We start from the raw sequence: 12322 nt of genomic DNA on the forward strand, positions 1-12322 counted from the left end.
AGTCAAGGGGCTTTCCGCAGGTCACCACGATAAAGTCCACCAGCAGCTGCAACAGCAAATGGACAATGAAGCCCGTGTGTGACCATTTGACAGTAAAGAGACAGGAGGAGAGGCTTGCTTTGGGCAGAGAGCAACAGGGACAGCTGCACCCAGAGCGCCTCCCTGGGAAGAGGGCTGGGGAGACCAGCCAGTGCGACATGTAACCCCCAGAGCAGGTGCCCTCATCCTGGGTGGGCGTCAGGGTCTTCAATAAAAATTCCTCCTGTGTTTTGGCTCCACAAAGGTTTTATGAAAACAACGTCAAGTTGACAGTGAGCCTTTGGCACTGGCCCTGGTTGCAAGGCAAATGGAGGGAATGTGGAAGCTTAGTCACCCCTCTGAGCCCCATGAAAGCCATCCCTGTTAACACTTCAGCTCCTGATATAAGCCCAGTGAGTTATAGTTCAGCCACTCAAACATATACAGCTACTTACCTTCAGCTTCAGTGACAATGTTTGATCAGCCCACACCTTCTAGCCTCAGCTTCCCTGGTAGCTCAGATGGTAAAGAATCGTCTGCAACATGGGAGATGTGGGTTGGATCCCGGGGTTGGGAAGATCCCCTCCCCTGGGAAAAGAAATGGCTCTCCACTCTAGTACTCTTGCCTGGAGAATTCCATGGACAAGAGGAGCCTGGTGGGCTACAGTCCATGGGGTCGCAAAGAGTCAGACATGACTGAGAGACTAAAGAACAACCTTGTAGCCTGCTCCTTACTTGTGGATGGTTTGAATGATCCAAATTTATTTTGCTAACAACCTCCCAGTGAGCTGGGAGGAACGGAGGCTGCCCTGGGAAGCTATGAGTTAGAGGAGCTTTGAAGAAGTTGGGTCATTCACTTGCGCCCAGCTGGGTAAACCAACCAGGTATGCAGAAATACCTTCAGGAGTGAACCTGTGGCTGCATGGACACCTTCAGTGTCCTTGGCAGGCATGGTGTATCCATCCTGGTTCTCTTCCCCATCAGTCCCTTCTTGCAGACTTGACCCTTTTAAGGCAGTGATCACAGGAACCACTGCTGATCAGCTGGGTTTGACCCTGAAGGGCTAGCTCATTGGCTGCCACTAAAGAGGTCTGAGGTCAGGGAATCTCCCGTTGGGTTGAATGTGGGGTGGGGGCTGGGGACTGGACAATGTGGCCTGTGCCTGCTGCGTACAGTGAGTCTGGCCTTGGAAGAACCTGGGGCTGAGGCTCGTTGCTGCTTGTCTCTGGGTCTGACCACGATGATCTAGACTGAGAAGTCCCCGGGGCAGAGGTTGAACTTCGCTCACCTCTCCATCAGGTGTTAGCACCTGTATGGAGCACAAGGTTCTCAGAACGTGAGTGTTGAGCAACTGGGAACCAGACGCCCAGAGGAGATGAGGAAAGGTGTTTACTCCATGGAAAGCAGCAAACAACTGTCCTTACTTACTCAAGTCCAAGTCTTCATTCACATTCTTTAGAAGGAGAGTTTGGCGGTTGCTGCTCTGAAGGGTCTCACTGCAGAAGTTAAGGGACTGCTCACCTGCCACGGTTCTGCAGGCGCTTCCCTGTGACAGGTGTGTCTAGTTTGGGAGAAGTCAGCAGCTGAAAGCTTTGTGTGAATTCTGGAAAGTTCTAGATCTCTTAGAGTACCCCTCGAGGGCCCCCGGGCTCTTGGATTCATTACACGGATTGCAGAAAGCCCAGTTGGGATGTCCCTGGTGGTCCACTGCTTAAGAATCTGCCTTGCAGTGCGGGGACTCCAGTCGATCCCTGACTGGGGAACTAAGATCTCACAGGCTGTGAAGCAACTAAGCTGGCAAACTGCTAGCAGTTTGTGTGCTGCAATGAAGATTCCATGTGCTGCAGTTAAGACCCGATGCAGCCAAATAAGTAAATTGACATATTTTTGAACAGGCCTTGTTTGCTGGGTCTCCACGTCTCCACTTGCCCCTAAGGGAGAGTTAGTGCCGGGCCCACACTGTGACGCCCACCAGGGTCCTAGGACCGTCCGAGTCCTCTGTCCTCACCCAGGGCTCCTCCTTGACCTTCAGGCGGGCCTTACTCAGCATGACATAGAAGATTGCTGGCTGATCTTTGCCTTCCCTCCAGCTCTCTGCTCCCCAGAAGTCAGCTTGGAAGATGAAGCTCTCATGACCCAGCTGTGCCAAGTCCGACCTCTCCGTGCCACTGTGTCGCAGAGCTGGAAGCAGCTGTGTAGCCTGATGGACCTCTGTCTGTGTCTCTGAAGGGCAGGAGCTTCCCCGTGTGGCTGTCCCCATGAGGAGGCCACAGGACCTTAAGCCCAAGGGCTGCTTGTCTATGCTGGCCGAGTACCCGGAACCCTGGTGGGAAGCAGACCCACCGCCCTGGCTAGTAGGTGTCCTTTCACGGGTGCAGTGTGGGAGTCCCACAGGACCATCAGTGCCCGCACTCACAGAATTGCGGGATTTAAGGAAAAACAGCCAGACCCATAGTCATGTTTTCCAACTGGTCAAGCTTCCTCACTAGTTTTTGCTTGAACTAATATTGTGAAGACCCGGGAGGGCAGCAACTGCTCTCTCCTCGGCCCACAGAGATTTCTGTGAACAAGTCAGACTACTCTGGGTGGAGAATAGCTGCCTATCGCCCGCTTGCCTTCTCCCAAGGGACCAGAGCTGCATCTGTGTCGCGGGCGTGTGAATGTGGGCACACAGGGATGCAGGGTGACGTGATGTCTCAGAGGGTGTGTTCCAGCCCTGGCCTGTGGGCACACAGGGATGCAGAGCGACGTGATGTCTCAGAGGACGTGTTCCAGCCCTGGCCTGGGTACCACTGGTGCTCGTTCACTGAGCTCTTCTCACCATCATCCTCCCATCCACAGCTGAGGGCGCTCTTCTCACCATCATCCTCCCATCCACAGCTGAGGGCGCTGGGCTTGCCCGTGGGCTCACGCCTGGTCTGTGCTGGGCTAGGAGAGGGACCTGGCCCCTGCTGCTGCTTCTCAGCCCCTAGCTCTGCACTCCAGCTGGGCCCCTGGGACACATTGGCCGAGGCTTCGCCTCCAGGCTTGACAGCAAGAGCTGGTCCATTGCAGCAGCTGCCGGGTCTGCTTTTCTCTCCAAGGTCGGCGTTTGCCAAGGCCACCAAATGAGCATCTCCCTGCCAAGGGCACACTTTATGTGGCCAAAAGGCAGTTTTGTTAGCAAAGAACTTTTAGCTCAGCTAAACCAAAAATACAATCATTCTAAAGAAGAGGTATTTTGACTACTTTAACCGTTTGTTTTACTTAAAATAGGTATTTTGTGTATGCAGTTTGTGTGCGCGGGGGTCTGTTTGGGAGCAGGGCATTTACTGCCTCCAGAGGGTCGGCTCTCGGCACAAACCCGCCCATCCAGAGTGTGCACTCACAGGCCACTTGCATGTGTCTGCATCAGCTCCCCACTGACAACACGGAACATCCAGGGTCAGGGAGAGAGTGGCGGGCTACAGTCCACGGGGTCACAAAGAACTGGACGCGACTGAGCGTGCATGCACGTGCACTTTGCAAGTTGTGTAGCTTCCGCTGCGGCTGGCCGCCTCTCCTGAGGGTATCAGGATTAGCTGTCTGTGATCAGCCTAATGAGGCAGGGGGATTGTGTAACTGTGGTCCCTGACTCGCCTGGCTGATGAGGGAAAGAAGAAAAGAGGGATGGAAGGATGGCGGGATGGTTTCCCATGCTGCTGTAATCAGTGCTACAAGCTGGATGGCTTAAATAGCAAAATGTACTGTCTCACAGTTCTGGAGGCTGGAAGTCTGGAATCAAGTGCCCCAGGGCCATGCACCCTGTGAAACCTGCAGGGAGAAGGCACCCTGGCTTGTTCCGGCTTCTGGGGGCTGCCAGCAATCCTGGGCACTCCTTGATTTGAGGCTGCAGCCTGTTATTTTCTTCCTCTGCCCTCACGTGGCTCCTCTCCTTACCCGTCTCTGTGTGTCTCTTCTCCTCCTTTAAGGACACCAGCTGTCTTAATTCACGGGGCTGGATCAAAAGTACCAAAGACAGGATGGCTTACGGATAGCAGACTTCTCATCGCTGTGGAGGCTGGGATTCTGGAAGCAGGGTGGCAGCAGGATTGGGTTCTGGGCAGTGCCCGCTTCCAGGTTACACATGGCCGGCTTCTCACTGCATGTTTGTGGGCAGGGAGTGAGCTACCTGGCTCTCCTGTTCATGGGGCCTCCACCCTCTGACCTCTTTCCCTCCCAAAGCCCCCACCTCCAAGACCATCACTTGGATTAGAAGACCTCAACATGGGCATCTTGGGAGCCAAGTCATTAAATCCATAACACCAGCCAAGTTGGGCTGGGGGCCCGCCCTAACCCAGTGTGACCTCAGCATAGCCTGATCACATCTGCCAAGACTCTGTCTACAAACGAGGTCACCTTCACAAGCTCTGGGTGGACGTGCATTTTGGAGGGACACTGTTCAGCCCAGCACAGCTGGACCCTGCCATTCAGGACATTTGGTGATTCCTGAATGAGGTCGGGTGAGATAAAACCTGCAGAGCTCTTCCTGGCACGCGGGGAGCTCAGTAACCTCCCTCTGATTCCTGCAGCACACCAGGAGCATCACCCGGGAGAACACAGGAGGCAGATGCTGGTTAGAGGCCATGGCGTGGAGGGGTGGCCGATCGTGACAGTGGGAGCGCAAACATGTGGGCGCCAGGGGGTCCACCACCACGAGGTGGGCGTTGTCTGTGTGTAGGTGTGGACCCGGTGAGTTCATCCTGACACCCACTCAACAAAACCAAACGCCTACTGTATTCCAGGAATGGTGCAAGGGCTGGGCTGTGAAATGAGTGTGATTCATTGAGCAGTGTCCTGTGAATGGGAAGCCTTGCTCTCTGCCTGGACAGACCCAGGATGACCCCAGCAGAGGCGTCCAAGGAGCTGGGAATGGATGGCGGGGGTAGGCCAGGTAGGTGACCGAGAGGCTGAGCAGGGACCATCCAGCGAGGTCACTGTGTGGGCCATGGCCAGGCGGAGGGACCTCAGCCTGGGTTCAGGGTGTGACACGTGGTTCCCTGGGCTGTGCATGGATGAATGATGGGAGGAGAATCGGAGCCCGGAGGTGAGACACCGGCCTCAACACGTGATGATGGAAGCAGCGGGTTGACAAAGACCTCAGAGGTAGAAAATCAGGAACAGCCCAAGTTATGGGAAAACCTGACTTAACTTATTGGCCAATCCAGTAGTTGAAAACAGCCCAGAGGTTCAGCATGGAAGGAACAGTGAGGAGATCTCGAATGGGTTCCTACAGCAGGGTGCTAGGCTGCCGTGAAGAACAGTGAGTTTATATGTGCAGACACGACAGGAAACCCAACCCACGCAGCTAACCGGAAAAACTGTGCATAACCCATGAGTTATACGTATGCAAACAAACCAAACGGAGATTCAAGGGCACTTGCCTGCGTCCAGCATGGCTTTCGGTGTGTGGATGCTCAGGCTAGAAAGATCTGGAAAGAGAAATCACAAGCTGTTATTAGTGCTCACTTCTGGGCAGTTGGGGTTGGGGGCGGAGATTGTGGCCACGATGACTCTGAGAAATTACTCTGTGTTTTACAGAAAGGTTGTCTTCATCTCTTTATTCCTGTCTGTGACCAGGATGTGAGCACACACTCGAAGTTCGAGAACATGCTTTGCTGAAGGCTTGGCAAGGATGCACAGAAGCTGTCACCCTGATTTACATTTTGACCTTTCCCCTCCACTTCTCCTAAACTCAGCTTTCTGGTGATACTGGTTTTTTGTCCCTAATAAATGGCATGCCCCTCATTACCAGAATCTGTTTTCTGCTGGTGGGACTAGGGAGTATGTTGCATGACCAGTGGCAGCTGCCAGACTGATAAGGAAGGCTTCACCGACCTTTGCTGGAGGCCAGCCTCCTGACTAGCATGCTCTTGGCCTCCATGCGTTTTCTGCGGAATCTGGGAGGATTTCACCTGGTACCCTAATGCTCATGGAATGTGCACGCTGGAGGACTGATGTCTGGGACTCCAGATAGAGGAGGGCGAGGAGGCACGTTAACCCCTTCTTGTTTGGCAGGAAGCTGGCGCTGCTTTGAGAGGAGAGACCGAGAGGGTGGTGGGCATTTGAGAGCAGGACGTTTGAATGTGTGTCCAGCAACCCTTGGCAGGGCAGGCCCGGGAGTCAGGGGAAGTTAACAGCAGGAGGATACTGTAGCAGTTTTTACTTCCACACACAAACAAATAGAAGACATACTTTTCCAATGACAGATAGCTAAGAAGTCTATGAATGATCTGGATGAACAGTTAGGGAGGAATACTGGAAGGCAGCTAAAAGGATGCAATCTCATAAGCAAAATTAACTTGACTTCAAGAAAACCAATTGCATGGATACAAGGATGTGTCAGAGTGAGGGCAGGTGTGTAGGAGGCTGGGGATTTGGGAGGATGAGGTAATGAAGTCAAGGGGTGACCCACGTGGCTTCGGGCTGCCTTCACGCACCTGTAGGTCATGCCGTGAAAATGCAGAAGGAGCCCCTGGGGACATGTGTTCATTTCTGGGCAGCAGCCTTTCTCAGAGCTTGTTGGAAGATGTAATTTTCAACGGGTCCTTGGAACTTTCTAAGAGTTAGCTCTCCGAGGATGAGTGGGCTTCCTTGGGTCAGGGTGAAGTCCCCGGGGCTGGATGTGTGCAGACAGCCTCACGGTGGGAGCTCCTCAAGGCCAGGCAGCAAGGTTGTCCTTGTCATCTCCACTCCCAGCATCAGCAACATGCTTCACTCAGCCATGCCTCGTAATGTTTGCTCAGTTAATGAGGTGCCGACTATTACAAATCTGGAGAAGTATTAGATGGCCCACGCTGTGCCTTCCTGGAGTGGGTCCATGAAGTCCCCACTTGAGGGAAAAGATACGTATTAGTTTCCTGGGGCCGCTGTAACAAGAGCTACAAACTTAGTGAGTTAACACAACACACTTACTCATTTTAATTTTGGGAAGTCAGGAGTCTGATGTTAGTTTCACTGGGCTCAAGTTGGGGTGTTGGCAGGACTGGCTCCTTCTGGAGTCTTAGAGAAGGACCTGCTTCACGTCTTTGCAGTCTCTAGAGGCCGCCTGTAGTCTTTGGCTCATGGCCCCTTCAATCACCTTCAAGGTACATCACCCTAACCTCTGCTGGTCATCACATTACATTCTCTCTCCCTGCCTCCTTCTCATAAGAAAGCAGGAGAGTTCCAGAAAAGCATCTATTTCTGCTTTATTTACTATGCCAAAGCCTTTGACTGTGTGGATCACAATAAACTGTGGAAAATTCTGAAAGAGATGGGAATATCAGGCCACCTGATCTGCCTCTTGAGAAATTTGTATGCAGGTCAGGAAGCAACAGTTAGAACTGGACATGGAACAACAGACTGGTTCCAAATAGGAAAAGGAGTTCGTCAAGGCTGTATATTGTCACCCAGTTTATTTAACTTATATGCAGAGTACATCATGAGAAACGCTGGACTGGAAGAAACACAAGATAGAATCAAGATTGCCGGGAGAAATATCAATAACCTCAGATATGCAGATGACACCACCCTTATGGCAGAAAGTGAAGAGGAACTAAAAAGCCTCTTGATGAAAGTGAAAGTGGAGAGTGAAAAAGTTGGCTTAAAGCTCAACATTCAGAAAACGAAGATCATGGCATCCGGTCCCACCACTTCATGGAAAATAGATGGGGAAACAGTGGAAACAGTGTCAGACTTTATTTTTCGGGGCTCCAAAATCACTGCAGATGGTGATTGCAGCCATGAAATTAAAAGACGCTTACTCCTTGGAAGGAAAGTTATGACCAACCTGGATAGCATATTGAAAAGCAGAGACATTACTTTGCCAACAAAGGTACATCTAGTCAAGGCTATGGTTTTTCCAGTGGTCATGTATGGATGTGAGCGTTGGACTGTGAAGAAGGCTGAGCACCGAAGAATTGATGCTTTTGAACTGTGGTATTGGAGAAGACTCTTGAGAGTCCCTTGGACTGCAAAGAGATCCAACCAGTCCATTCTGAAGGAGATCAGTCCTGGGATTTCTTTGGAAGGAATGATGCTAAAGCTGAAACTCCAGTACTTTGGCCACCTTATGCAAAGAGTTGACTCATTGGAAAAGACTGTGATGCTGGGAGGGATTGGGGGCAAGAGGAGAAGGGGGCGACAGAGGATAAGATGGCTGGATGGCATCACTGACTCAATGGACGTGAGTCTCAGTGAACTCTGGGAGTTGGTGATGGACAGGGAGGCCTGGTGTGCTGCGAGTCATGGGGTCGCAAAGAGTCGGACACCACTGAGCGAGTGATCTGATCTGATACTTAGGGTACCGGAGAATCTGTCCATCTCAGGAGACATCTCTCCATCTTAATCACATCTGTAAAGTCCCTTCTGCCTCATAAGGAAAGCCTCACGAGTCACAGGGGTTGTGATGTGGGCATCTTCCATGTGGGCAGCTGAGCATCATTTAGCTCACCACCAGGTAGAAGAGATAAGACCACTGTGGAGAATAGTACGGAGAGTCCTTAAAAAAAAAAACAACTAAAAATACAGTTACCATATGATCCAGCAATCCCATTCCTGGGCATATATGTGGAAAAACACATGGTCCAAAAGGATCCGTGCATCCCAGTGGTCGTTGAGTCACTGTTTACAACGGCCAAGACCTGGAAGCAATCGAAATGGTCACTGACCAATGAATGAATGAAAACATGTGGTATACAGGTACACACACACACACACGCATATACAATGGAATTTAACTTAGCCATTAAAAAGAAGAAAAGGATGCTACTTATAGCTGTATGGATGGACCTGGAGATTATCATACTAAGTGAAGTAAGTCAGACAGAGAAAAACAAATATCATATGATATTGCTTTTATGAGGAATCTTAAAAAATGATACAAATGAGCTTACTTACAAAACAGAAACAGACACATAGACCTAGAGAATGAACCAGGGTTCATTACGATCACCAGGGGTAAGGTGGGGGAGGACAGATAGATCGGGAGTTTGGAATTGTACACACTGGAAATGTACACACTGTTTTATTTAAAATAGATAACCAGCAAGGACCTACTGCACAGCACAGGGAACTCTGCCGAGTATTCTGTAATAACCTAAAAGGGGAAAGGACACGAAAAAGAACAGATGCATGTGCATGTATAACTGAATCCGTTTGCTGTATACCTGAAACTAACACATCATTAATCAACTATATTCCAGTACATAATAAAATGTTAAAACAAAACTGGAAATGGGTTATTGGAAGCCCTTCTGTGTTTGGGGAAGGGATGGAAGTGACGCTAATGAAGGAGGCAGAAGAAGGAAGCCTTGACCTCCGGGGAATCCATGATGATACAACCTAGGAGGGGGCATCGGAGGGAGAAAGATAAGGGTTTGGCCTGACTTTTTCACTACAGCACCATCAGTGCCTGGCATAGGGCAGTGCCCAATTGGGGTCTGTGGAATGAACGAGTGAGCGAGGACGTTGCTAGCGACTGGCCGGGAGCTGCGCTCACAGTCCTGGGCCAGCGTCTCCTGAGGCTGGGTTCTGTAAATCCCCACGGGAAGCTGAGGTGCGGGCTGCCTGTACCCTGTGCCAGGAGTGAGAACGGGGCACAGAGAGCACAGCTCCTCTACCTGCTCTGTTTCAGGGGCCGCAGGGTCTGTGTCAGGTGGCACTGAACCCAGAGGAGAGGTGTGGGCACACGGGCTGGGATACTTACTGATGGGGCTCTGGTGCACAGAGCTGAGAGCCTGGCCAAGTTCAAGGTTTTGGGTTTCGTCCCATTTTCTGAAGGAGAAGACGTGAGGCTTAGAAAGCAGCGAGCATTCGTGTCTAGAAGCCAAGGAGTGGATTGCACGCCAACAAGAGAGCTCTTTATTATTCCAAAAACTTCCCCCTTTCCCTCACACGTTCCTGTTTCTGAGACAGAACTGAAAAGTCCCAGTTCTCCAGCTGTAAGCCCAGACCGGCAGCAGATGAGAGAGCAGGGTGGGGCGCCCCACGGCCTGTCCTGCTGGCCGAGTCCAGCAGACGGAGGCTGGCGTTTCCTTGCGGTCGCTCCCTGGAGCTGCCGGCATCCTTCACGTGTAATTACCCGTATCTGCAGGATGAGCATGGATGAGACAGTCAGCCTTCCCCGAAGTGGATGCCTTGGCAGGCAGGATGAAGCCAACCCCCGAAGAACACCCCTGGGCTTTGAGGCTCGGCAAACAGAAGGATGCTGTAAAGCTCAGAGCTCCTTAAATTCTCTGCACAGCTCCGTCTCCTGTTATGGGCTTTGATACTGGATTTCTTAGAATTCAGAGACAGTGATTCATGTTTTAGAGCCTGCATGTTACTGCAAAATAAGCTCTCTGTGAGGCTCTGTGTTTACTCTGAGTGGAGGAGCCCCTGGGCTGTAGGTTCATTCCTGGAATTAATCACTCATTCGTTTATCCAGGGCCTAGGGGGTGTCTGCCCCGTACCAGGCACAGTCAGTACACAGAAGGAGGGCTTACCTGGCGGTCCAATGGCTAAGAATCCCTCTTGCAACGCAAGAGACACCAGTTCACCCTCTGGTCTGGGAGGATCCCCTGTGGGCAACTAAGCCCACGGGCCACAACTACTGAGCCTGTGGGCTGCAACCGCTGAAGCCCATATGCCTAGAGCCCGCACGCCACAGCCAGAGGAGCCGCTGCCACGAGAGGCCCGCGCACCACGACCAAAGCCCATGCACCACGACCAAAGCCCGTGCAGCCACAAAGACCCAGCACAACCAAAAGTTACATAAGTAAATCTAAAAAATAAAACGTGGAGATGGAAAGGCTTTATCTTCTGTCCGCTGGAGTCAGTGGGTGATAGACGGGCAAACAGCGTCCCCTGAGCTGTGTGCAGGGGACAGGTCTGCCTGAAGCCCTCGGGCTCACAGAGCATGGAGTGACCATCACCTGGGCGCGAGGGTAGGGTGCCTCCGCTGGAGGGGTGTTTGGGGGGGCGGTTCTTGGAGGAGGAGTCGTCGTCTGGTTTTCCTAGTAAAGGAGTAAGCGACAAGAGGAGCATTGAGTCCAGAAGAGGGAAAGAGCTGCTCTGACCTCTGCCTGAGAGTTTGTATCAATTCAGGGTGCCTGGTGGGCAGGGTAGAGGGGAGGCGGAGGGGGAAGCAGCTGAGTCAGCTGGTGAAAAGACATTATTAGTCTTTTTCTCCTGCAAGGAACAGAGTCACAGCAATGATGTTTAACTGAAAAAGCAGCCTGGTGACTGGGGGCAACTTGGCAGATGGATTAGGGAGATGAGGGCTGGGCTGGGAGGTGGGGGTTGGAAGCAGGGATGGGGAGTTTGTTCTCACTGCAGGGCCATGCTGTGAGGACCACTGCTGAGCGGAGCGGATGGAAGGAGAGGGTTACCTTGGAGGTGCCCAGTTAGGGGGTACATTCTGGGCTGAACCATGGCCTACATAACTTGCAGGTTGAAATCTTAACCCCAGAGCCTCAGATTGTGTGTGAAGACAATCCTTAAAGAGGTAGTTAAGTCAACCGAGGTCTTAACGGTGGACCCTAATCCAGCCGGAAGGGAAGTTGCTCAGTTGCGTGCGACTCTTTGCGACCCCATAGACTCTAGACCAGCAGGCTCCTCCGTCCAAGGGATTCTCCAGGCAAGAATACTGGAGTGGGTTGCCATTGCCTTCTCCAGGGGATCTTCCTGATCTGGGGATCGAACCCAGGACTCCTGCATTGCTGGCAGACGCTTTACCCTGTAAGCCACCAGGGAAGCCCAATCCAGAAGGACTGGTGTCTAATAAGAAGAGGAGATTAGAACATAGATATGGAACAGGAAGATGGTGTGAGGGCAAAGGTGGCCATCGATTGATGAGAGAGGCGGCCATCTATTAATGAGGGAGGGGGCCTTCTATTGATGAGGGAGGGGCCATCTATTGATGCGAGGAGGGAGGCCTCAGAAGGATGAACCCCTGCAGTACTTTGATCTTGGACTTCCATGGCCCAGGACTGTGTGACGATGAATTTCTGTTGTTTAAGCCACCTGGGTTGTGGTGCTTAGTTATGGCACTCCAGGCAGATGAAAATATGGTTGCCCACAACACGTGGGGTGGGGGGGATGGAGATCTGCTGTGGGAAGCCACATCCCCACTTCTGCTCTTTCTATTGAGCCGGGCAGCCTCAGGAGATTCTGATATTCAGCCCCTAGTAGGTGCTCCCAACACGTGGATGAGATGGGCAGATGAGTCAGGTGACTGGACATGTCCTGGTCGCATGAGCTGCAGGCAGTCAGCTGACCCACAGGGTGTGCCTGGTTCCCTGGAGCTCCAGGCGGGACCAGGTTT

Source organism: Bos javanicus, chromosome 3 (genome assembly GCF_032452875.1).
Source record: "Bos javanicus breed banteng chromosome 3, ARS-OSU_banteng_1.0, whole genome shotgun sequence".
NCBI lineage: Eukaryota > Metazoa > Chordata > Mammalia > Artiodactyla > Bovidae > Bos > Bos javanicus.